Genomic DNA, 24,576 nt, shown 5'->3' on the forward strand with positions numbered 1-24,576 from the left:
TTCTTGACAAAACAAGCACTAACTTTGACAGCAAAACAAGGTAAAATCAACCAAAAGAATAGTGGGATAGGCCTATCTTTATTGTTACGCTGGGGTTCCACATAAAATTTGAAAAATCCTAAACCATGTGGTGCCTTTGTTGTGTTTTTATTTATTTTTATTTTTGGAGAGGGGGGTCACACTATATTGCCCAGGCTGGTCTCAAACTCCTGGACTCAAGCAATCCTCTGACTTCTGCCTCCCTAAATACTGGGATTATAGGAATGAGCCACCATGCTCGGCTTGTTTTTTTGTTTTTTGTTTTAAGAGACAGGGTCTTGCTCTGTTGCCCAGGCTTGAGTGCAGTGATGTGATTATAGCTCACTGTAACCTCGAACTCCTGAGCTTAAGCCATCCTCCTGCCTCAGCTTCCTGAGTAGCTAGGACTATAGGTGCATGCCACCATGCCTGGCCTTTTTTTTTTTTTCCCCCAGAGACTGGGTCTAACTATGTTGCCCAGGCTGGTCTAGAACTCCTGACCTCAAGCAATCCTCCCAGCTCAGCCTTCCAAAGCATGGTGCTTTTTTCTTTTTTTTTTTTTTTAGACAGAGTCTCCCTCTGTCGCCAGGATGGAGTGCAATGGTGCGATCTTGGCTCACTGCAACCTCCGCCTCCCGAGTTCAAGCGATTCTCCTGCCTCAGCCTCCCAAGTAGCTGGGACTACAGGCGCCTGCCACCACGCCCCACTAATTTTTGTATTTTTAGTAGAGACGGGGTTTCACTGTGTTAGCCAGGATGGTCTCGATCTTCTGACCTCGTGATCTGCCCACCTCGGCCTCCCAAAGTGCTGGGATTACAGGCGTTAGCCACTGCGCCCGGCCCTGCATGGTGCCTTTTTTAATAATTGAAATTGGCAAAATGTCAAGCCACTCTATCCTCAGCACTCAGCCACTGAGACACACCAGTGCTATCAACTCTGAGATTTCCCTAAAGAGGCAGCTGTGTCTAAGGCAAAGAACTCAAAGGCTAAAATGGAAGCTGTTAATAGCACATAAGCTCCATGATGGTAGAGATTTTTTTTGTTTTTATAGAACAGGGCTAGAACACAGTAGGTGTTCAGTTAATAATGTAAAACAAAAGGCTGAAAGAACATGAAAGGGCCTGTCCAAAGTTGGGAGCAACTCATACAAACAACATTCTGAGTTTGGTACATATCAGTGGGAGAGACATCATGACTTTCAGCCCACACTGGGATCATTACAACGTTCTGAGATAGAAAGAAACCACAGTGCTCATCACAGCAAATCTAATGAGAAGAGTGGCCTTATTTTACATTTTTGTTAATCTTTTAAAGTCTGGATTAAGGAAAACAGCTGTATTCTCCTATCTGTTTCTGTGTTCAGTCAACTGCACATTATGTAGCCTCTGGAAAACTTCATTGCACACTCATAAGAGAACGAGGGTAGAAATTCTAGAATTGTTATAAAAATTGTTTTAACTTCATCAGCCCCTGAAAGGATCTGGAGGGGCCCCAGACCACCCTTTAAGACATTGTTTTAAAAGACATGTGCAATAAGGGCCATAACTTTGATCAACGTTCAGAAGAGATTCTCAAACAAGGGAAAGGGGTAAAAAAAGATGGAGAGAAAAAGAGGAAAACATCACTGACTACCTGCAACCACACTTATAGGAGGGCCAAGACATTTTATTAGTGTACTTGTTGTTACTTTAACTGTCGCTTACTCTGTACTTTACCATATTTTAACAAGAAGTGAATTGCTATTTGAAGAAAAGAAAAGCCAGACCCCAGAACAAAAACCACATACTACAATTCCTCCTAGTTCCTATATAAATGTCAATTGTTAATGCACATTTACTCTTTAGGCCATCACATTCTAATTATACGACCTGTAAGTCACCTTTCTCCTGGCTTTTCTTCTCCTCTACAACTTTCTGCTGACTGTCAATCAAATATTATCTAACAGGATGAAAAAGCAATTTCCAATAATCAATCAGTTCCAAACTGCTGCGCAGTTCAATCTTTCTGTCTGCAAGTTTCTATGAATAGCAGCTAAATGGCAATCTACAAATCAACTCTAATCCCTTCTAAACATATGTTGTTCTGGCCGGGCGCGGTGGCTCAAGCCTGTAATCCCAGCAGTTTGGGAGGCTGAGGTGGGTGGATCACGAGGTCAGGAGATTGAGACCATCCTGGCTAATATGGTGAAACCCTGTCTCTACTAAAAATACAAAAAATAAAATAAAATAAAATAAAAAGCTAGGCGTGGTGGCGAGCACCTGTAGTCCTAGCTACTTGGGAGGCCGAGGCAGGAGGATGGCGTGAACCCGGGAGGCGGAGCTTGCAGTGAGCTGAGATCGTGCCACTGCACTTCAGCCTGGGCGACAGAGCAAGACTCCATCTCAAAAAACAAACAAACAAACAAAAACCAAACAAACAAAAAAATATGTTGTTCTTTAGCTAGTTAGGTGATTTCTATCTACTATAAATGATTCATAATGAAGCAAAACAGCAATATTCATTTAAGCATGGTCAAGAAAAATAATTATTTATGAATAATCATCTCATATCATTTTTCCCATACTTAAGATACATGATTTCAAATTTTCCTTCACACAGGCAAACAAAATCAAATAGTTATAGTGACTTTTTCAGGAGATATTTGGTTTTTATGTCTTATTTATATTCTCACTACCCTAGTAAACCTTATAAGAGTTATTAACTAGGCCAGCACTCCCCTGGTCAATAGCATAGGCCTAGGTTTAAATCCTGAAGCTGCCACTTGCAATGTGACTTTGGGCAAATTACTTAATCTGCACGTCACTTTTCTCAGCTTTAAGGTGAAGACAATAACAGTATCTACCTCATAAGTGACAGGATTAAATGAGATAATGAATAAATGGGTAAAGCACTTAAAACATTGCCTGACACAATACATACTAGTAAATGTTAACTTCTGTATTTATTTATTTATTTATTTAATTTATTTTTGAGACGGAGTCTTGTTCTGTTGCCAGGCTGGAGTGCAATGGTGAGATCTTGGCTCACTGCAACCTCCGCCTCCCCGGTTCAAGTGATTCTCCTGCTTCAACCTCCTGAGTAGCTGGGATTACAGGCACAGACCACCACACCCATCTAATTTTTGTATTTTTAGTAGAGATGGGGGTTTCACCATGTTGGTCAGGCTGGTCTCAAACTCCTGACCTTGTGATCAGCCCACCTTGGCCTCCCAAAGTGCTGGGATTACAAGTGTGAGCCACCATGCCCAGCCACCTTCTGTCTTTTATATTTTAGCCTTCTAAAATAGCCTCACTATCTATAGTCACGGCAGATAGAATAGTCCATAATAATCTAATCTAATCCAGAGCAATTCAAGAGGGAAATACTAAAAAGAGATTACTGTTTCTGTTTTGTTGTTGTTGTTTTGAGATGGAGTCTTGCTCTGTCGCCCAGGCTGGAGTACAGTGGCTTGATCTCAGCTCACTGCAACCTCTGCCTCCCGGTTTCAAGCAATTCTCCTGTTTCAGCCTCCCAAGTGGCTGGGATTATAGGCATGCGCCACCACGTCCGGCTAATTTTTGTATTTTTAGTAGAGATGGGGTTTCACCATATTGGTCAGGCTGGTCTTGAACTCCTGACCTCAGGTGATCCACCTGCCTTGGCCTCCCAAAGTGCTGGGATTACAGGCGTAAGCCACCGCACCTGGCCTGTTTCTGTTCTTAGTCTTTTTTTTTTTTTTTATTTTAACACTGAGATAACAGGAAACAATAAAAATAGATTACTGTTTCTAAGTGCTCTTCCTTCTTAAAATAGTTAATTGTCTGTACCACCTAAGAAAGTGCTGACAAGCCATATAAACAGTATCAGAGATAATGTTCAAAACTACTATGATTCTAGCCCAGGTACAGTGGTACCTATAGTCCCAGCTATTCAGGAGGCTCAGACAGGTGGATCACTTGAGTCTAGGAGTTAAAGGCCAGCTGGGTAGCATAGCAAGACTCTGCCTCTTTAAGTTAAATAAAAAATAAAATAACTACCATGATCCTGTGTGCAAAAAGGAAAAAAAAAATACTTCAAGCTGGGTGCAGTGGCTCATGCCTGTAATCCCAGCACTGTGGGAGGCCAAGGTGGGTGGATGACTTGAGGCCAGGAGTTCAAGACCAGCCTGGCCAACATAGCGAGATCCCATCTCTACTAAAAATACAAAAATTAGCTGGGCATGGTGGCACACACCTGTAATCCCAGCTAGTCGGGAGGTAGAGGCACGAGAATTGCTTAAACCTGGGAGGTGGAAGTTGCAGTGAACCAAGACTGCACCACTGCACACCAATCTGGGCAACAGAGGAAGATTATCTCAAAAAAAAAAAAAAAGAAAAGAAAAAAAAACTCAAGAAGACATATCCTTCAAAATAGATTGACAGAAACACAACACAGCATTTGACATAGCTATCTAGAAAAGAGAGATTTGTGTATCCTGCTTTACAAGATACTTTTACAGGCAAGATGAACCTATGTTAGGCTGAAGATAGTTCTTTATTCATATATAACTATAAACATCATATACACCCTAAGATATACAGTAAAAGGTAAAGATATAGAACTTTATTCTCACACATAGTCCAGCAGCATACTCAGAGATGAAGTCAGAAAGAAAACTTTTCATGAAAAAAACTAAAAAGCTTTTGCCACCATGGTTAACCTTATCTGAGATGGTTTAACTCTTGGAATGTATCAGAGAAAAACTTATGTGTGGATGGCTGGTACATAAAAATACTAACTGGGATACATATGAGAATTATAGTTAACATTTACTAAACACTTACTTCATTCCAGACATTATTTCAAGTTTTTTATATGGATTAACTAATCAATTGCTATGAGATAGCATTTTATTGTCCTTACCTTATATCTAAGGAATTGAGGCACAGAGATAACATGCCCAAATGTCAAGTTAATAGTGACTGGTTAAAAACGGTCTGGCTCCAAATCCATGTTTTTAACCACTAGGCAAAGAAGGCTGCACAAATACATGCCATATACTTATAGACTCTGGGAGGAGGGTAAGATTCAGGTAGAGGATTGTAGTTATCTGTTATTTTTAAATTATTGACATGAATGTATAAACTTGTGTAATTAAAAAAACTTTTATATCTCATAAACTTAAAGTCAAACCTTTTACTGGGCTTTCTGTAGAATTCTATTTTTTTAAGAAGGTCTTGCTCTGTTGCCCGGGCTGGAGTGCAGTGGAATGATTATAGCTCACTACAGCCTCAATCCCCTGGGCTCAAGCAATCCTCTCACCTTAGCCTCCCAAGTAGCTAGCCACTACACCTGGCTAATTTTTTTCTTTTTTTTTGGTAGAGATGAGGTCTTGCTATATTGCCCAGGCTGGTCTAGAATTCCTGGTCTCAGCCAGGCGCAGTGGCTCACGCCTGTAATCCCAGCACTTTGGGAGGCATATCCCAGCACAAGGTGGGCAGATCACTTGAGGTCAGGAGTTTGAGACCAGCCTGGCCAACATAAAGAAACCCCGTTTCTACAAAAATACAAAAATTAGCCAGGCGTCGTGGCGGGTGCCTGTAGTTCCAGCTAGTTGGGAGGCTGAGGCAAGAGAATTGCTTGAACCCAGGAGGCAGAGGTTGCAGTGAGCCGAGATCACACCACTGCACTCCAGCCTGGGCAACAGAGCAAGACTCCATCTCAAAACTAAATAAATAAATAAAAGAATTCCGGGCCTCAAGCCATCCTCCCACCTCAACCTCCCAAAGCAGAATTCTATTTGATTACCACCAGACACACATCTGCACTTGCTCAAATGAACGGGATCCCCATGGTGGGATAAACATCATAGCAACTGACATATTTGGAGAAAAAGAAGGGGTAGATAATTATTCTTGACAGGTCATGACAGATATGATCTCTATCTTACCACCAAGTTTCAAGACCTACCCTAGACTTGTTTCAGTATGGTTGCTGGTCTTTAGGTCCCATTTTAACTTCAAATATGGCTGTGTCCCCTCTTAGCTTAAGTTAATTCGTGGTACTAAAAAATTCACAAGGTTAAGATGAAAGCAAGTGGTGAAAGTTCAGAATGGAGTAAGACAAACAGTAACTGATCAATTACCCTCATAGTATGCCAACCTCAGCCACACATAATACTATTATTATAAATAGCTTTCATTAATAATGTTTTATTACAGTTTTTATTTCTTACCCATTAAACAAGTTTTTTCCATCTTCTTCCATATTATTCCACAGTCATTGGTTAGGTTTCCTCTTCTCTATTACCTACAAGTGGGAAACAATCTGTAAAGCTGGGCTAATACATGGCAAGAAAAAAGCAATTTCATGAATTGTAATTACAAATTCAAAAAAGGACCAGTAAATTACAATGCATTAAACTCCCTACAAGTCCTTAAAACTGATGTAAGAGTGAAAAAAAATGTGATCTTTCTTTTCAGCTAAGAGTAACCAGAGTCAGTCACTTATAGGCAGACTGATCTACAAATGGAAGTATTAGTTTACTTTCTGAAAAAACGCACTTCTGCATTTGTTTTAGGTCTTAAAAATTACACATTATATTTGCATACAATCTGAAACTCAGAAAAAAACACACAAATTTATGGTAACAAAAATACTTGAATATCAAAAGCTAAAATTATTTTTGCTTAAGTAAAATATATAACAAGATGGCATGAGGTGGTGACTCTTTTGTGCTAAGTGGGTTTATGACCTATATGTAAGCGGCATGCTTCTTTAAAAGCGGTATATATTCTGTACACAAGGACAATATATTAGCCAAAGACATCTAGAGTTTATGATTTTGACAAATTATATGTATAAGCATGTTTAAGGTTTCTGACACTTTATCAGGAAGCAGGACTCAGTATTAAGCTTGAGATCGGCAAGCTGGGCCACCACTGTAAGAGGAAAGAAAATTCTCTATTGTGTCACCCTAACAGCTGACACAGAGTTCCTCTTGGAAGAAACTTTAAGAAAACATGTTCCCGGCCGGGCGTCCGCCGCCCCGTCTGGGAAGTGAGGAGCGCCTCTGCCTGGCCGCCGCCCCTTCTGGGAAGTGAGGAGCGCCTCTGCCCGGCCACCCCACCGTCTGGGAAGTGAGGAGCGCCTCTGCCCGGCCGCCCCACCGTCTGGGAAGTGAGAAGTGCCTCTGCGCGACTGCTGTGCAACCATCCAAGTGTGAAGTGACAGCCTTGTGTGTTATCTTTCTGTCCTCACCAAGTTTGCATTTTCGACATTAAAGTCTACTTTTTAATTAAAAGTTTTAAATTGGAGTACATATATACAAAAAAAAAGAAAGAAAGAAGAAAATATGTTCCCAGCCGGGCACGGTGGCTCACATCTGTAATCCCAGCACTTTGGGAGGCCGAGACGGGCAGATCATGAGGTCAGGAGATCGAGACAATCCAGGCTAACAGGGTGAAACCCCATCTCTACTAAAAATACAAAAAAAAAAAAAAAAAATAGCAGGGCGTGGTGGCAGGCGCCTGTAGTCCCAGCTACTCGGGAGGCTGAGGCAGGAGAATGGCGTGAACCCGGGAGGCGGAGCTTGCAGTGAGCCGAGATCGTGCCACTGCACTTCAGCCTGGGCGACAGAGCGAGACTCCATCTCAAAAAAAAAAAAAAGAAAATATGTTCCCATAATATGGGCTCCCATCACTCATGTCCAGTCCCCTTGGAGTAGGTGGTTTGCTGTAGAATGGCTGGCTGTAAAGTTCCTAGAATGGTTGTCAAGAAAGGGAAATTGCTCTGCATTAGACAGGGAAGAATTTGGTTTTATATCGCTGAAAGGAATGGGGAGAAAAATGAGGAGAGGGAAAGAAAAAGAAGAAAAGAGTTAGTATAATGGAGCAGAGCTGGAATTAGGTGGGGGTGAAGCTCTTGGGTCAATGGAGGTCTGAAAACATTTTAAGAACAGGAATGTTTTAGTAGGGAAGTTGTTTGCATTAATGCAAAGGCTCACTCCACCTCTATTTTGCCTCTTTTTTCAGGTAGGTACACAAAATCTGCAAATGCCCTGTGTGAATAGGGCCTTTCTAAAAATCAGAGGGAGCCAAGTTTCACATGTGGGTGCACTATGGTGCAAATCAGTGGCACGAGCCAGAAAGTAGGCCCCAGGAGGCAGAAGCGGTTATAAGATCATGAAACCTAGCAAAAACACAAATATTTTTACGGAGAGCTTACAACTTCTAGTTCTAGGTTCGGGGATCTGAGGCAACCGTATCCATGAAAAGCTAAGCTGACACTTTATGGACAGGGGTTTCACATCCATAAAATGTCCCCCAAATGACCCTACTTTCAATATAAGAACACCAAAAAATTTAAAGTTAACTTAATTACATTTAAATCCAAGTTATTCTAATTAATTTGGGATGCTCCCCAAAAGCTGACTATAATAATCAGTTCTATACTAAGCAGCACCTAGGACATGTATGTAACCATATGGAGTTTAGGCTTAAAGCCCTAGGAAAGTTATATTAATAAATGTGAAGGGTAATAATTACGATGGTGATCTTGAAAACTGGGAAATTATAATAAATCAGCTCAATGCTGAAAACTATTAATAAGATTCTATACATTCAAATATTTTCTATCCAGGTCCCACATATCATTTACACTACTGCAATATACTTTTAAATGGGTGGGAAGTGAAATTACAGATATATAAAACAAATCACTACAGTAGGAACTAACTAAAAATGTGGAAGACATCCCTTTAAATGGTCATTAGACAGGAAGTTCCCAAAGTCAGGAGGCCATATTCCAAGCTTACCTGTTATGAAACATGCTGAACTCTCAGGGGCTGTCTGGCTCATGCAAGAAAAGAGCACATGATGTGGAGTAACAGAGACCAGTCATCATCATGGTGTCCATTTATTACAAGACCTTCCTTAACTTCTCCGAGCCTGTTTTCTAATCTACTTCACAGCACTGGTGTAGGGATTAAACGAGAATGCAAGTAAAACACCAGTGCACTGCCTGGCACATAGCTGATGATCAATAAAGGTTTAATTTCCTTCCTTTATCTACCTTTAGTTTAGAGCAATTTTCAGGGCTTGAAAAGGAGAAAATCCATTCTTGAAACCTTACCCAATTTACTCTTATTCTGCCAAACAATAACAATGATGATGATGGTGATGATTATGATGATAGCCAGCAACACTGATAACAGTGTTTAATGTGTGCCAGAAACGCAGTTAAGTGCTGTTACATACATTAACAAATTCAATCCTCACAACAGCTGTGAGGTAGATTTTTATTCCAATTTGACAGATGAGGAAACTGTGGCACACCTAAGTTCCACAGCTAGTAAGAGGCAAGGCAAGGATTCAAACCCAGGTTTCTGCTCTTCGGAAATATACCAGGCTGGGAGCAGTAGCTTATGTCTGTAATCCCAGCACTTTGGGAGGCCAAGACAGGAGGATTACTTGAGCCCAGGAGTTTGAGACCAGCTTAGGCAACATAGGAAGACCCTACCTCTACAAAAAATAATTTGCTGTGTGTTTTGGCACAAATCTGTAGTCCCAGCTACTTGGGAGGCTAAGACAGGAAGATCACTTGAGGCCAGGAGGTCAAGGCTGCAGTGAGCTGCTCGTGATTGCACCACTGCGCTCCAGCCTGAGTGACAGAGTGACACTTTGTCTAAAAAAAGAAAGAGAGAGAGAGAGAGAGAGAGAGAGAAAGAAAGAAAGAAAGAAAGAAAGAAAGAAAGAAAGAAAGAAAGAAAGAAAGAAAAAGAAAGAGAGAAAGAAAGACAAACACCAAAAACTAACTTCTGGGTGATGTCACAGCAGCAATGCCCTTTCTTTGATAGCTCCCTAATATTAATGTAGTAAGGTAGGGAATGTTCAGATGACTTACGAAGTAGAATAGATCTGTTATCTTAAAAATACATACAAATATACTATCTATATATATTTTAAGATTTAGTTACATATTTTAAAATATATTTTATAATAGTTATATATTTTAAAATATATTTTATATCTCAAAATATTTTAATGTATATTTTATATGTTTTAAAGTTTAAAAAGTGGACCAAAAGAATATTAATACATTTAAGTCAGTAAATAAACTTAACCAAGATTATATCTTTTTCAGCAAGCTCAATAAGGTGGCACACTCCAAACTACAAACATTTATTAACCTATGCTGTATCTCATCTGTAAGTGCCTTGCCCTGTAAGTTCCTGGAGGACAGAAATAGCATCTTTGTCTTACTTATTGTGATAGTAAGTAATATCTTTGATGTCTGAAAAAGTACCTCGTCCTTAGTAGGTGCTTCAATAAATACTGACCAAAGAATGGAGAGGCTGGATATGCAACACAGACAAAACTTTCTAGTCTGCCTATTATTTCCCTTTACATTCTAAGGCACTAGCACACTATCCTTATTTTCCACTACCCATCCACTCTATTATTTTACTATCAGCAAGGCCTTGATGGATTTAAGTGTTTTCCTTGACCCAGTCACATTTTTGGCCTATCCAAATCCATTTCATTTTTTTTTTTTTATTTTCGAGACGGAGTCTCGCTCTGTTGCCCAGGCTGGAGTGCAGTGGCACCATCTTGGCTCACTGCAACCTCTGCCTCCCGGGTTCAAGTGATTCTCCTGCCTCAGCCTCCTGAGTAGCTGGGATTACAGGCGTGTGCCACCACACCTGGCTAATTTTTGTATTTTTAGTAGAGATGGGGTTTCACCATGTTGGTCAGGCTGGTCTCGAACTCCTGACCTTGTGATCCACCCACCTCGGCCTCCCAAAGTGCTGGGATTACAGGTGTGAGCCACCACGCTCAGCCCTAAATCTATTTCAATCTATAAGCTCACATAGCAAAATGTCTTACAACAAAAAGTCTCAAATATACAATTAGAAGATTCATGAATTAAAGCAAAACATATTGTTATGTCACTTTATGTTTTTCAAAGTGCTTCCACGCACAACCCCTCCATGCCTCAAGATAGCTGTGAGAGCAGGCAAGGCACTCATAATAATCTAGGAAGCTGCATGTAATCCTGTTTTGGAGTGGAAACATATCCTTATTGTCACTGCCAACAAATCAATGGCTCAAAACCTGAGTTAGATACTTTCTCTGCATTTTGGTACAAAGTCTATAAGAATGACATATTTTTAAGTCCATGTCATAAACGACTTTTTAAATCATAAATGATCAGCCATCTAATTGAACTTTTTTTTTTTTTTTTAATTAAGATGGAGCTTCACTCTGTTGCCCAGGCTAGAGTGCAGTGGCACAATCTCGGCTCACTGCAACCTCCGCCTCCTGGGTTCAAGTGATTCTTCTGCCTCAGCCTCCCAAGTAGCTGAGACTACAGGTGTGCGCCACCACACCTGATTAATTTTTGTATTTTTAGTAAAGAGGGGGTTTCACCATGTTGGCCAGGATGGTCTCAAACTCCTGACCTTGTGATCCACCAGCCAAAGTATTGAGATTACAGGCGTGAGCCACCTCAACCGGCCGTAATCGAAGTTAAAACAGCCCAAATGCCTTGGAAGATACAAGGCAGAGGAAATTCACACAACTAAATAGAGAAAAAATTTACATGCATTTACAGCTAAATAAAGAAAACTTTAAAGTTTTAAGGAGACCACAATCAGCAGTTACAATTAAATCTCTCTTGGCTGCTAAATTAGGAAGCCCAGCATAGGATAGCGGGAAGAGAACTAAACTAGGTATCAGGTAGCCTGGGTTTCAGTCCACACTCTGCCACTGATTAATTATGTTATCTCCAGTCCCACTCAAATTTAAAATTCTAAAATTTGGTACATATCGCCCAGAGTAAATAAGAAACATATAACATTTCACATTTCAGTGCACCACACAGAAAGCATGAACAAAAGGCTCAAGGTCTGCTGACTTTATTAACATGCAAAAGTATTAGTTTGCCACGGGTTTTGTCCATTTATGACTCTCAATAATGGTTTAAGTTTAAATTCAAGGCCTCTGCACAGAAACTGCAAAACAGAGATTTTTGAATTACTGTGAAATACAAAGGGTAGCAGGATTGCATTTATACATTTTGACTATGATTCAGAATAATCTAGGTGGTAAAAATGCTGTTCATTTGCCACATTAATTGACTTCTTAGAAGTTATTTATTAAAATGCTTTACCATTAAACAGAAAGGCAGTCCACCAAGCCGTATTTACAGTATACATGGAATGGCAACCTAGATTGAGCTAGACTGGGAGGAAGGGTTATTTATCATCCATTATTGTGTCCTGTTGACATAGCATAGTACATGGTACAAAGGACATATTAATATATACTGCTGGTCGAATGAATCACTGATAGGGGATCTCATTTTTTTTTTTTTTTTTTTTGAGACAGTCTCGCTCGGTTGCCCAGGCTAGAGGGTAGTGGCATGATCTTAGCTCACTGCAACCTCTGCCTCCCAGGCAAGCAATTCTCATGCCTCAGCCTCCCAAGTAGCTGGGATTACAGGTTCATACCACCACATCCAGGTAATTTTTGTATTTTTAGTAGAGACAGGGTTTCACCATGTTGTCCAGGCTGGTCTTGAACTCCTGGCCTCAAGTGATCTGCCCACCTCGGCCTACAAAAGTGCTGGGATTATAGGCGTGGGCCACCACCACGCTGGGATGAGGACCCCATTTTTTACATTTATCTTAAATTTTACTTCCTAGGCAATATGCTGCCTAACATTTATAAAATTCTTTTTTTAGAGACAGAGTCTCACTATGTTGCCCAGGCTGGCCTTGAACTCCAGACTCCAGGGCTCAAGCGACCCTCCCACCTCAGCCTCCCAAGTAGCTGGGATGCTCATTTGTAAAGGATATAACATCAGCTCTACTTTCTTCCAAAAGAGCTGCAAAGATCAAATAAGAAAATGTGTGTAAGTGCATTATAAACTGGCAAGAGCTGTACATATGTTAGGTATTCTTTCTTTGCTACCAAAGAAAGCAAAGACTTTAGGTCATTATTCTAGCAAAAAGAAACATTGATATTCAAACATCCCAGGTATTCTGGGGCAGGCTGGGATAAAACAGCTTCATCATTCAGGTAGAATTCAAGAATCCTAAATGTGTTGGGTATCTGGGTTTTTATAATTTTAACTGATAGCTTAATAAGAACTAAAGGACATACGATCTTAGCCAGATTGGGAATTCCTTCTCACCAAAAAATGTGGCCTGAGAGCAAAGGAATGTGCTTGCATTCTCCTCAGTCATCCAAGATAAATGCAAATAAAAACAATACCAAATCTGATTTAGTTTGTAGAGCGGCAGCATCAGCCACAAAAATCACCTTTTATATAGCATATACCAGAGTTGCTACTTCATCACTCTGCTTAAATCTAATCCTGCTCCTTATATGTCCCACATATAATAAATATTAATTGGTAGAGTTCAGTCTGCCAGCATACATTAAAATCATTAATTCTGTTATTATCAAGCACTTCTTATAAATACTATATAGCAATTTTGTCAGCAAAGCAACAATTTTAATAAGAAAACATTTATGAATATTTATTATACTTCCTCCTAGATACCATATTGTGTGAGGTGTTTTCATGTACACTTGCTGAGTTAATTCTCACAATGAGGTGGGTGTCAGCAGCATTTTACAGCGTGAAGCACAGAGGGCCCAATTTCATTAGGAAATGACCCAGGATCACACAGCAAGGAAGCAGCAACACGTAGGCCCAAGATAATTGCTTTGAATTGCTGCAATTCTAGTAACCCTACATTGGTGGCAAGGAACATAAAATTTATTTAAGTAGGTTTTTTGCCTGTGGCAAAACTTAGTTGGAAGTTAGCCTTGTTTGAGAAGTTACTCAACTATGAATCTGCACTCATTCTACAAAAATGCTTTCTAACTTTAAACATAGGTCAGACAGGTATGGTGGCTCATGCCTACAATCCCAGCACTTTCAGAGGCCAGGGTGGGAGGACTGCTTGAGGTCAGCAGTTTGAGACCAGCCTGGCCAACATAGCGAGACTCCACCTCTATGTTTTGTTTGTTTTTGAAACAGGGTCTTCCTCTGTCAACCCAGGCTGGAGTGCAGTGGCGCAATCACGGCTCACTGCAGCCTCAAACTCCAGGGTGCAAACTATCTTTTCACCTCAGCCTCCCAAGTAGCTGGGACCACAGGTGCATGCCACCATCTGGCTAATTTTTTTTTAGTTTTATGTAGAGACAGAGGGTCTCTCTATGTTAAGGGGAAGCCCAAATCAAACTGAACTGTGCTAAGACAAACCAGAAAAACTCAAAGTGCCTCTGAAAGTGGGGATAGCAGACAAGGATAAAAAAAGGAGAATGGAGTAAAAGTTCTACCCCTAGATTGCCTCCCTGTCTCCAAGCAGCTGCTGGGCAGAGGATGGGAGGTTTGTTCTCTGGAAAGATTACTAGAGAGACTCTGGACTAGGCACAACTAGGGGCAGGCCCACCAGTCTAAAAAAGATGGTGATTAAGAGAAAGTTGATATCGTGAAAGGGGAAACATCCCTAGCCATTTTCCCCACTCAGTTTCCCAAATGATACATCCAGGTTTGTAAGCCCTAAGCAGATAATAGGAACATTCTTTCTGGGGATGAACCTGGTCAAGAGAAAAGCACAAATACTGACTGCTAGAGGTGTCCTCTCAAAGAATAAACCACCAGTTAACTTTTAGAAGCTGACACTCGGGCAAATCCAGCTTTCAGTTTTTTCGTGGCTCACTCCTGAATATGAGTAAAACAGCCAAAGCTATACTTTTAAGGAAATTCCTGAAAGATCAAAATAAATGAAATGAACAAGTAATGTATTTTAAGGAAACAGATTTTACAGAAAGCTGAGGAAAGAACATGTTCAGAGAAGAGCTAGTCCATCTGAAACAAAAACAGATGACTATTAAAAAGCAACACTCACAGAAAAAAACTCTTAAAAATTAAAAATATGACAGCATAAATATAAAACTAATTAGAAAGGTCTTAAGATGAAGTTCAAGATACCCCCCACAAAGTAGAATAAAGAGACGAAAAGATGAGAAATAGGAAAGGAAAATTGAAGGGCTCATAAGTCTAGAAATTCCAAACACAAGTATTAAGAGTTCGAGAGAAAGAACAGAGAAAACTGGGGGCAAGGAGGAAAAGGAAGAGATTGGTTAGAATTTAAAAATTCAAGAAAATTTCCCAGAACTGAAAAGTGTTACCAAATTGAAAAGGCCCTCCAAGTGTCCAGCATAACAGACAAAACAAGGCCTAGAATGAGGCTAATTATATTAAAATTTCAGAACATTTCCAGGGAGGAAAAAAATAACCAAGAATCAGAACATCATCAGACTTCTCGTCAGCAGCAACAGAAGCCAGAAGCCAATAGAGTGATGCCTGATGAACTCAGAGAAAATATTCTCTTATCTAGAATTCTATATACAGGTAAACTATAAATCAAGTATAAAAGAAAATAAAGATATTTTCATATCTGCAGATTCCTAAACAAATTTACATCTCATGCACCTTTTTCTCAGGAGCTTCTGGGGGACATGCTCCACACAAATTAAAATATAAACAATAAAGGAGAAAGATATCAAGTCCAGGAAAACAGGGGGTTCTCCATAAGAAGGCAAAGGAAATATCCAGGATATGAGGGGAAGTAGATCCCAGGATAAAAGCTGGGCAGGTCTAGAAAAGAACCTACACAGATTTTTGTTTACTTATTTTTTATTCTTTTATTTTGAGATGGAGTCTCACTCTGTTGCCCAGGCTGGAGTGCACTGGTGTGGTCTCAGCTCACTGCAACCTCTGTCTTCCGGGTTCCACCAATTCTCCTGCCTCAGCCTCCCGAGTAGCTGGGATTACAGGCGCCTGCCACCACACCCGGATAATTTTTTGTATTTTTAGTAGAGATGGGATTTCACCATGTTGGCTAGGCTGATTTCAAACTCCTGACCTCGTGATCCACCCATCTCAGCCTCCCAAAGTGCTGAGATTACAGGCTTGAGCCACCCTGCCCAGCCCCTACACAGATTTTTGTAAGCATAAGCCTACTGTTTAGAAATATGGCATTCAATACCTAAAAAAAAAAACAAACAAACAAACAAAAAAAGCCCAGCTAGAAGAATAGAAAACAGAGGTCCCTAGAGAGGCAAAATGTTGGGAAGGGGAAAGGCAGGTAATATTCTTTTTATGCTATATATAGTCTTAACATAAATAAAAACTAAATTCAAAAAGATTCTTGGAAAGGTTAAAATAAATGTTTTAAAATCACATCTAAAAATATGATTTTTCCAAGCAAGATTTCTAAGGGGAAAAAGAAACTAAAGGAAAAAAAAGTCTAAGTTTCAAGGCAAAACAAAATCAAAGTATTTGGAAAACTCAAATAGTAGGCGTGGCTTTGTTTGAAAAAAATTAAGGGCAGGAAATAATATTTTTGCTGATAGATATTCAAAAGTCATAGTCATAAAACCAGCAAAGAGGAGAAGAAGAAGAATGTTTAGCATATTATGATGTCATTGGAGAAGGTTCATGGTTTAGACCTATGTCAATCACTTAGTGAATTAAAATTCCTTTTTCATTCAAGCAGATGCTAAACCAAAGTCAAAAGAACAACTCGACTGAATCACATTTTGGTGCGGAATGAAAACACTTAAAAAATTGTAATGCTTCCTCAGGAAAGGAAAGCACAAATACCACAAGTCTGTTAGAACACGGCAAGGAGCATGTGGAATCAGAGTCACTTGTTCTTTCCCGAAGACTTCAACTACGGAATAATGGTGGGACTCAAATCTGAAACAACTGCTGCCCCACTGTCTCTAAAACCTAAAAAATGACTTCTCAATTAGGATATATGCTTTTCTCTGTCTCCAAATACTCTAAAAAGTAAAACATCTATATTTTCTATTGACCTTTTATAGCAAAATGAGGGGTATCATATGGTATTTGTTAAACATATTTAATATCACCTACTACTAATCAATGAGCGTTAAAACCATACTTGTTTTGCTTGACGGCATCAAGGAACAAAAACACACTTATTGATCACATGTTGGGCTCTGCAAGGACAGGCAGGTAGAAACGGCATCTAGGGAATCTGTAAGTGAGGAAATAGCTGGACCTGATATTTTTTGATAAGCGATTAATTTTGACCAGGGATTTTAAAAAATTAAACTAAAACACATTCTGGCAAAAACACTTGCTCTCATTTTTTACCATAAATGAAGAAAATGAGAATAGATTAGCAAGGTGGTTTAACTGTAGCATATTCCATAGCTTTCAAGTTGAATGTTTAAAAAATTTTTTTTGTTTCATAGCCTGGAATCAGGAAGAAAAGTATACTTTATACTTCTGCATAAATATTTATAATTTCTTTCCTTTTTAAACTTTTAAAATATTGCTGATATTCAAAAGTCATAGTCATAAAACCAGCAAAGAGAAAAAGAAGAATGTTTAACATATTATGATGTCATTGGAGAAGGTTCATTATACTTTATGCTTCTGCATAAAGTATAGTTTTCCTTCCTTTTCAAACTTTGAGAAAATACACTATTCTCTTACAAAACATAATACATACCCAATAGTTCCTCCAGTTAAATAATAATAAAATAAAATACTATGTTCATTCTTTCATACTCATGGATGTACTGACTTAACTTTGTAGAAAGATGCCAAAGCTTGGTAAATTAATCTAAATCAAATTATAATCTCAATCTTAATCAAAATTATAACAGGACATTTTGGGGAGGGAGGAAACTAGATAAACTAAATCTAAACTATTTATTAAAAAAAAAGATCCACAGTTATATCAATTTTGAAAAAAAAGGCAAAGACAGGGAATCCATCCTGCCATATCTTAAGAAATACTAGAAAGGAACAGTAATAAACATAATATGGTACAGGATCTCATCTAAGGTGTGTCTGGAAACGCGTGGGCCATCATGGATGTCACAATGACAGGGCAACACTACTGACATTGAGTGGACAGGCCCAGCAGTGCTAAACATACCTACTCTACTAACTGTGCCCCCTTTAAGAAACTTCGAGATAAATACACCAATGAGATAGAATAGAAAGATGAGAAACTTGATTTACCATAAGGGTGTTACTACAAATCAACTGGAAAGTTCAGCTAGTTTGGTGGATGGTATTGGGAAATAAAAAAAAATAATAAGGCTGGATCCAACCTATACCACATCCAAAGATTGCTCCATGTACATTAAAAACTTAAGGGGAAATGTAAAGCCATAAAGCTAAAAGAAACTTAGGGAGACAATCTTGATGATCTAAGTCCAAGAAGCAGTAATAAGGCAAATACAGTAGGCTAAAAAATGATGGATGTGACTACATCAAAATCAAGAATTTCCATTCAGTAAAGAACACTAAGGCAGCCATGCGTGGTGGCTCACGCCTGTAATCCCAGCACTTTGGGAGGCGGAGGCAGGCAGATCATGAGGTCAGGAGATCAAGGTCATCTTGGCTAACATGGTGAAACCTCGTCTCTACTAAAAATACAAAAAATAGCCAGGTGTGGTGGCACACACCTGTAGTCCCAGCTACTCGGGAAGCTGAGGCAGGAGAATTGCTTGAACCGGAGAGGCAGAGGTTGCAGTGAGCCGAGATCGCACCACTGTACTCCAGCCTGGGCAACAGAGCAAGACTCCGTCTCAAAAAAAAAACAAGAAACAAAACAAAAAAAATACCTAGGCAAAGTTAATAGATGCCACCCCAGAAGATGATATTTATATGGTCCAAAACCAACCAGGGATTTAAGAAATATTATATATATTAAGGAGTTCTATAAATCAACAAGAAAAATACAGGAAACAAAGGATATGAAGAGGCAAAGGAAAATGGCTAACTAGAATATGAAGAAATGGTTAAACTCACTGGTAACTAGAAATAAAAATTAGCCTAGCCAACATGGCAAAACCCTGTCTCTACTAAAAATACAAAAAAATTAGCTGGGTGTGGTGGCACATGCCTGTAATCCCAGATACTTGGGAGGCTGAGGCAGGAGAATTGCTTGAACCCAGGAGATGGAGGTTGAAGTGAGCCGAGATTGTGCCACTGCACTCCAGCCTGGGAGACAGAGTGAGACTCTGTCTCAAAAAAAAAAAAAAAAAAAAAAAAAAGGCCAAGCACAGTGGCTCACTCTTGTAATCCCAGCAATTTGGGAGGCCGAGGCAGGTGGATCATTTGAGGTCAGGAGTTCGAAACCAGCCTGGCCAACATGATGAAACCCCATCTCTACTAAAATTAGCCAGGTGTGGTGGTACATGCCTGTAATCCCAGCTACACAGGAGGCTGAGGCAGGAGAATAGCTGGAACCCAGGAGGCAGAGGTTGCAGTGAGCCAAGATCGTGCCACTGCATTCCAGCCTGAGTGACAGAGCGAGACTCCGTCTCTAAATAAATGAATAAATAAATAAAATTAAAATTAAAATGAGACATTACTAAAAGGCCAAAATTAGAAATGTGGACAATACCAAGTATTGGGGGGGGGGTTATAGGAACACAATGCTTGTGGGTATAAGCTTATACAACCATTGAACAGCCTCATAGTACTTATGACGCAATGTCACTCCTGGGTCTATGTCCCTGAGAATTCTCAAACATGTCCACTCCTGGGTCTGTGTCCCTGAGAATTCTCAAACATGTCCATAATGGACATGTGCAAGGCTGTTACTGGTATCATTGTTTACAGTAGCCTAGGTGCCCACCACTATGGGAATGGATGCATACCACAGTTGGTGTGTAGCTAGAAGCAATTAGCTAAATCTACATCCACATGAACACATCTTTTTTTTTTTTTTTTTTTTTTTGAGATGGAGTCTCGCCCTGTCACTCAGACTGGAGTGCCAGTGGCGCAATCTTGGCTCACTGCAACCTCTGTCTGCTAGGTTCAAGCAATTCTCCTGCCTCAGCCTCCTGAGTAGCTGGAACCACAGGCACGCACCACCACACCCAGCTAATTTTTTGTATTTTTAGTACAGACAGGGTTTCACCATGCTGGCCATGCTGGTTTTGAACTCCTGACCTCATGATCTGCCCGCTTCGGCCTCCCAAAGTGCTGGGATTACAGGCTTGAGCCACTGCGCCCGGCCCATACATAGATCTTAAAACATAGTGCTCACTGAAAAAAGTAAAAAACAGAGTAAGATCTACAGCATTTCTACAAGGAGAATTCTATAGCCAAATTCTACAACAGTGTGGTATAATGAGCAATTTTGTAATTAAAAATACATACACCAAAAGAATCAGTAAGTATTTTACAAAGATGCATATAGAATCAAGGACATATCAAACACATTAGAGAGTGTGCCTGTGAGGTGGGGAGGAAAATAGACATGGGAATGAGGGCTGAATAGAAGGCCTTTCTACACCAAACCTATACTGTACACAAATTATGGGAATATGAAGTCCAAATTCAGAATAATATTTTTCATTCATGCATACATTAATTTATTCCAGGGGGCGGGGTCAGCTGTAATCCAGCATTGGGGGGGGGGGGATCGAGTAGGGATCGACATCCTGTAACACGTGAAACCCGTCTCCACTAAAATACAAAAAAAATTAGCCAGGCGAGGGGGGCACTGTGTCAGCTACGGGGAGGGAGGAGGAGATGGGGAACGGGGGGGAGTGGTGAGGAGGTCGCCACTGCACTCAGCTGGTGACAGAGCGAGACTCCTTCAAAAAAAAAAAAAAAAAAAAAAAAAAAAAATAAAAACTTATTGAACACCTCTTAAGTGCCAAGAACTCTGCTTAAATAGAAACTTTTCTTATTTCTGCTGAAGGTATATTTTTAAGTCAAGGTATGTTTTAATTGGAAGTGGAAGGGAAAAATAATTTACAGTAGCATATAATATATACTAAAAAATGAGAAACCATCCTTAAAATGTTTTACAAAACTTTTTTCATCAAATAGAAATGTACCTTCAAGTTCTTTAAATGACAAAGTTAAATGAAAAATCAAAATACAAAAAGAACTCTATTAAGTCCTACATAAATTAGACAGCCACATCTCAATCCACAGATAAAATGTCTTTTCTCATGGCTTTCAGTGGTGAAACAACTACTTTTTGGAGGATAAATTTTTTCTACTTTATTTGTTCTGTGTAATGCCCTCCCTCTGCACCCAACAATACTTCAACTGCTCAGGAACACTTCTCACCAGATTTCTGTTTTCTAAAAGATTTCACAAGCAGACTGCTGGCTGCCAACGTAGGTGTTGTAGTTAATATGCTCATTATGCCATGCTGCTAACAAAAACTGATTAACGCATTCAGTGCAGACTGACATGTCTATTCCATATTCCCTGGGCACAGAGAATAACATTTTCAAACAAACAAAAAAAATTACCCGTTCACTCCTTTTTAGATGTCTCCTAATGAAAGGCCACAAATTCCAAATGTTAACTAGTATACATGATAATACTGGTAAAGGAAAATAATAGCAACCTGTAGTAGGACAACAGCTGCCTATAAGGCTCTAAAATTGCAATACTTCAGTATCTCAGATTTAGATTACTGAGTGTCAGCACACAATCATACCTCACTGTAACCTTGAACTCCTGGGCTCAAGCAATCCTCCCGCTCAAGTGGGTCACTTGAGGTCAGGAGTTCGAGACCAGCCTGGCCCACATGGCGAAACCTTGTCTCTACTAAAAATAGAAAAATTAGCCAGACGTGGTGGCGCGCACCTGTAGTCCCAGCTACTGAGGAGACTGAGGCAGAATGGCTTGAAGCCAGGAGGCAGATGCTGCAGTGAGCCAAGATCATGCTACTGCACTCCAGCCTGAGGGACAGAGTGAGACTCTGTCTCAGGGGAAAAAAAAAGAGAGATTCTCCCACCTTGGCCTCCCAATGTGCTGGGATAACAAGGTAAACTACACGCTGGGCCCAATTTGGGATTTTCAGTATGGAGCAGACAATGAGGCCACTCACAGATGCGACTGACGTCTTCATTAAAGCACACTTACCTTTCACTTGAAATGCATTGTTATAAGCTCTTCAAGTTATGTCACGCATTTCTAAAATATTTCTTTTAAGAGTATATTCAATTCCACGGTGATGTATTTGCTTTCTCATCTTTACTTATAAGACCCCTCTAATCAGTTGACCGTATTTAACTTTTTTATATGCAATGTTTATTAACCTGAACTTTGACCTCTTTTAGATACAAGCATGCAATCAGTGTATAGCCATAAGCATCCAATTGATACAAGTGGTTGTATTAGAACATAAAAAAGGAGAGTGAAAGATGTAAATATTAGCAATGACCATCTATAGGGATATTCTTGGCATTCTGGTTTATAAAAACATAACATTAATGTAGTCCTACATACTCTATGAATGCTTACATAAATGAGATGACCTCTGTTCATAAATGCTGATTCGCTGTCAAGGGCTAGATGTCTGTGATCATAAAGCTATTAGCAATGACGGCCGAATTGAGCAATTCATACATTTTCTTACCTGATTTTCTTTGTGGCTACCTCCAATTTTTGTCAAGGAGACTCTAATTAGCTCTAACAGGGACTTTGAGCTTATTGTCCTGATAAGTTAGTATCCATAACTGCAAAAATAAGTACCATAAATTACCTGGCATTCTAGAAAGGTCTGGGCTCAAAACTGATAAATCAAAGCCAGCCGTGGTGGCTCATGCCTGTAATCCCAACACTTTGGGAGGCCGAGGCGGGCAGATCACCTGAGGTCAGGAGTTTGAGACCAACCTGGCCAACATGGCGAAACCCCATCTCTACTAAAAATACAAAAAATTAGCCAGGCGTGGTGGTGCGTGTCTGTAGTCCTGGCTACTCTAGGGGCTGAGACAGGAGAATCACTTGAACCTGGGAGACAGAGGTTGCAGTGAGCTGAGATCGCACCACTGCACTCCAGCCTGGGCGACAGAGTGAGACTCCATCTCAAAAAAAGTTGATAAATCAGTAAACCCCTATCTACTCTTCCTTTCATTTTCAACTACAATGTATATCTACAAAACAAATTGATCCTAAAAGACTTTATTTCAAAGTCAAAGCTTTTGCTATTTTAATGCACCCACATGGTCCATCCAAGTGAGCATATGACATATCCTACACATCTTTCCCATGTCAGAGACTGAAAGAGAGAGCAGGAGGCAGGAAAGAGCAGGACACCAATGTGACAAAATGCTAAAGCCAAGCTATAAATTACCTTTTGGCCATTCTCTGCTGCATTTTGAAAAAGCTAGCACAACAGTAGAGCCCATCCTTCCTTTGGATAGATACGAGCATCATACAAAAGTATCCTCCTAACTCACTAGCAATAGTGCTGCCCTCCCATCTTTCACACAATTTGCCCAGCAAAAGAAGCACTGCTGGGTTCTAAAGACAATGACTGAAAGCTCTGTATTCTGATGATGGGAGGGAGCAATGAAGACCAGCTTCCTGGGCTCTAAACTATGCCAGACTGCCGCGCTAATCCTCCCCAAATCCCACGACACAACGTTTCGATGGGGGTGGGGAACAGGATAGAAAACAATCCAAAACTGAATCAAGAACAGTAGCTCTAGGTTACGGAGGTCATAACATTCCTATTTGAATGAGGGTAGGGAATAATGGAGTGGGGCAAAGACATAGACAAAAGCCTTTAAAACATATCTTTAAAAACACAAAAGAAAAATAAATTTTATCCCTGATCCTTCTGATGTGCTAACCAACATCTGCCCTCAATCATTTGCCAGCCCTGGCTGCATAGAAGGCACAGAGTAGCAGACATTTTCACACAGTAAAGCTGGAAGAGATGCTACTAGAGTTGTAAATCACTAATTAGCTCAATAAAGACAAAGAGAGAAAATACCTGTCACAGAATGCTGTTTACAACTTGACATATAATAAAAAACCCTGAAAATTTCAGCAGAATGCCTTACTTTCCAGGCTTCTATTAACATGTGAATGGAAAAGGGATAGTATTATAGTCTTTAAAAATAGCCCATGTCTCCAAAACAATAACACATGACTAGAAAGAATGCTTTCCAAACAATTTGAAATTTTTTCATCCTTATGAAAGGGGAGTGTTTTTAATTATTACAATCAGTTTTTTTTTTTTTTTTTTTTTTTTTTTTGAGATGGAGTGTCACTCTGTCGTCCAGGCTGGAATGGAGTGGGTATAATCTCAGCTCACTGCAATCCCCGCCTCCCAGGTTCAAGCAAATCGCGTTCCTCAACCACCCAAGTAGCTGGGATTACGGGCATGCACCATCATGCCCAGCTAATTTTTGTATTTTTAGTAGAGACAGAGTTTCACCATGTTGGCCAGCCTGGTCTCGAACTCCTGGCCTCAAGTGATCCACCTGCCTTGGCCTCCCAAAGTGCTGGGATAACAGGCGTGAGCCACCGCGCCCAGCCACAAGTGCCATATTTTACATTTGTCAGAATACAGTTAATATTCCTTCCACTTAAACTGAGAGGACCTCCTTCAGGTCACGAGTTTATCAAATGGACAGGCCATCATTTTAGTGAAGATTAAATGATGGGAAGGGAGTCAGTTTAATTTCCTTATGTCACAACAACAGAAAAGATTCCCAAAATGTAGGTTTATTTGGGGGGGGAGGTAATAAAATATTAAGATA

At 40.0% G+C, this 24,576-nt stretch overlaps 1 protein-coding gene across 2 annotated transcripts in view; it reads right to left on the bottom strand.

Annotated features, from left to right (window-relative positions):
• USP49 (ubiquitin specific peptidase 49) overlaps nucleotides 1-24,576 on the bottom strand; it is a 97,531-nt gene that overhangs the window by 67,358 nt on the left and 5,597 nt on the right. The window contains exons 1-2 of one of the 2 annotated variants that reach the window (XM_030796540.1): nucleotides 8,793-8,826; nucleotides 6,213-6,286 (exon numbers count right to left, since the gene is read on the bottom strand). The gene's annotated coding sequence lies outside the window, so the exon portion shown is untranslated. Of the gene's footprint in view, nucleotides 1-6,212; nucleotides 6,287-8,792; nucleotides 8,827-24,576 lie in introns of those variants that run through there. The other variant, XM_030796539.1, reaches the window with a different exon arrangement.

The sequence above is a fragment of the Nomascus leucogenys genome, chromosome 17 (genome assembly GCF_006542625.1).
Source record: "Nomascus leucogenys isolate Asia chromosome 17, Asia_NLE_v1, whole genome shotgun sequence".
In the NCBI taxonomy this organism is placed as follows: Eukaryota; Metazoa; Chordata; class Mammalia; order Primates; family Hylobatidae; genus Nomascus; species Nomascus leucogenys.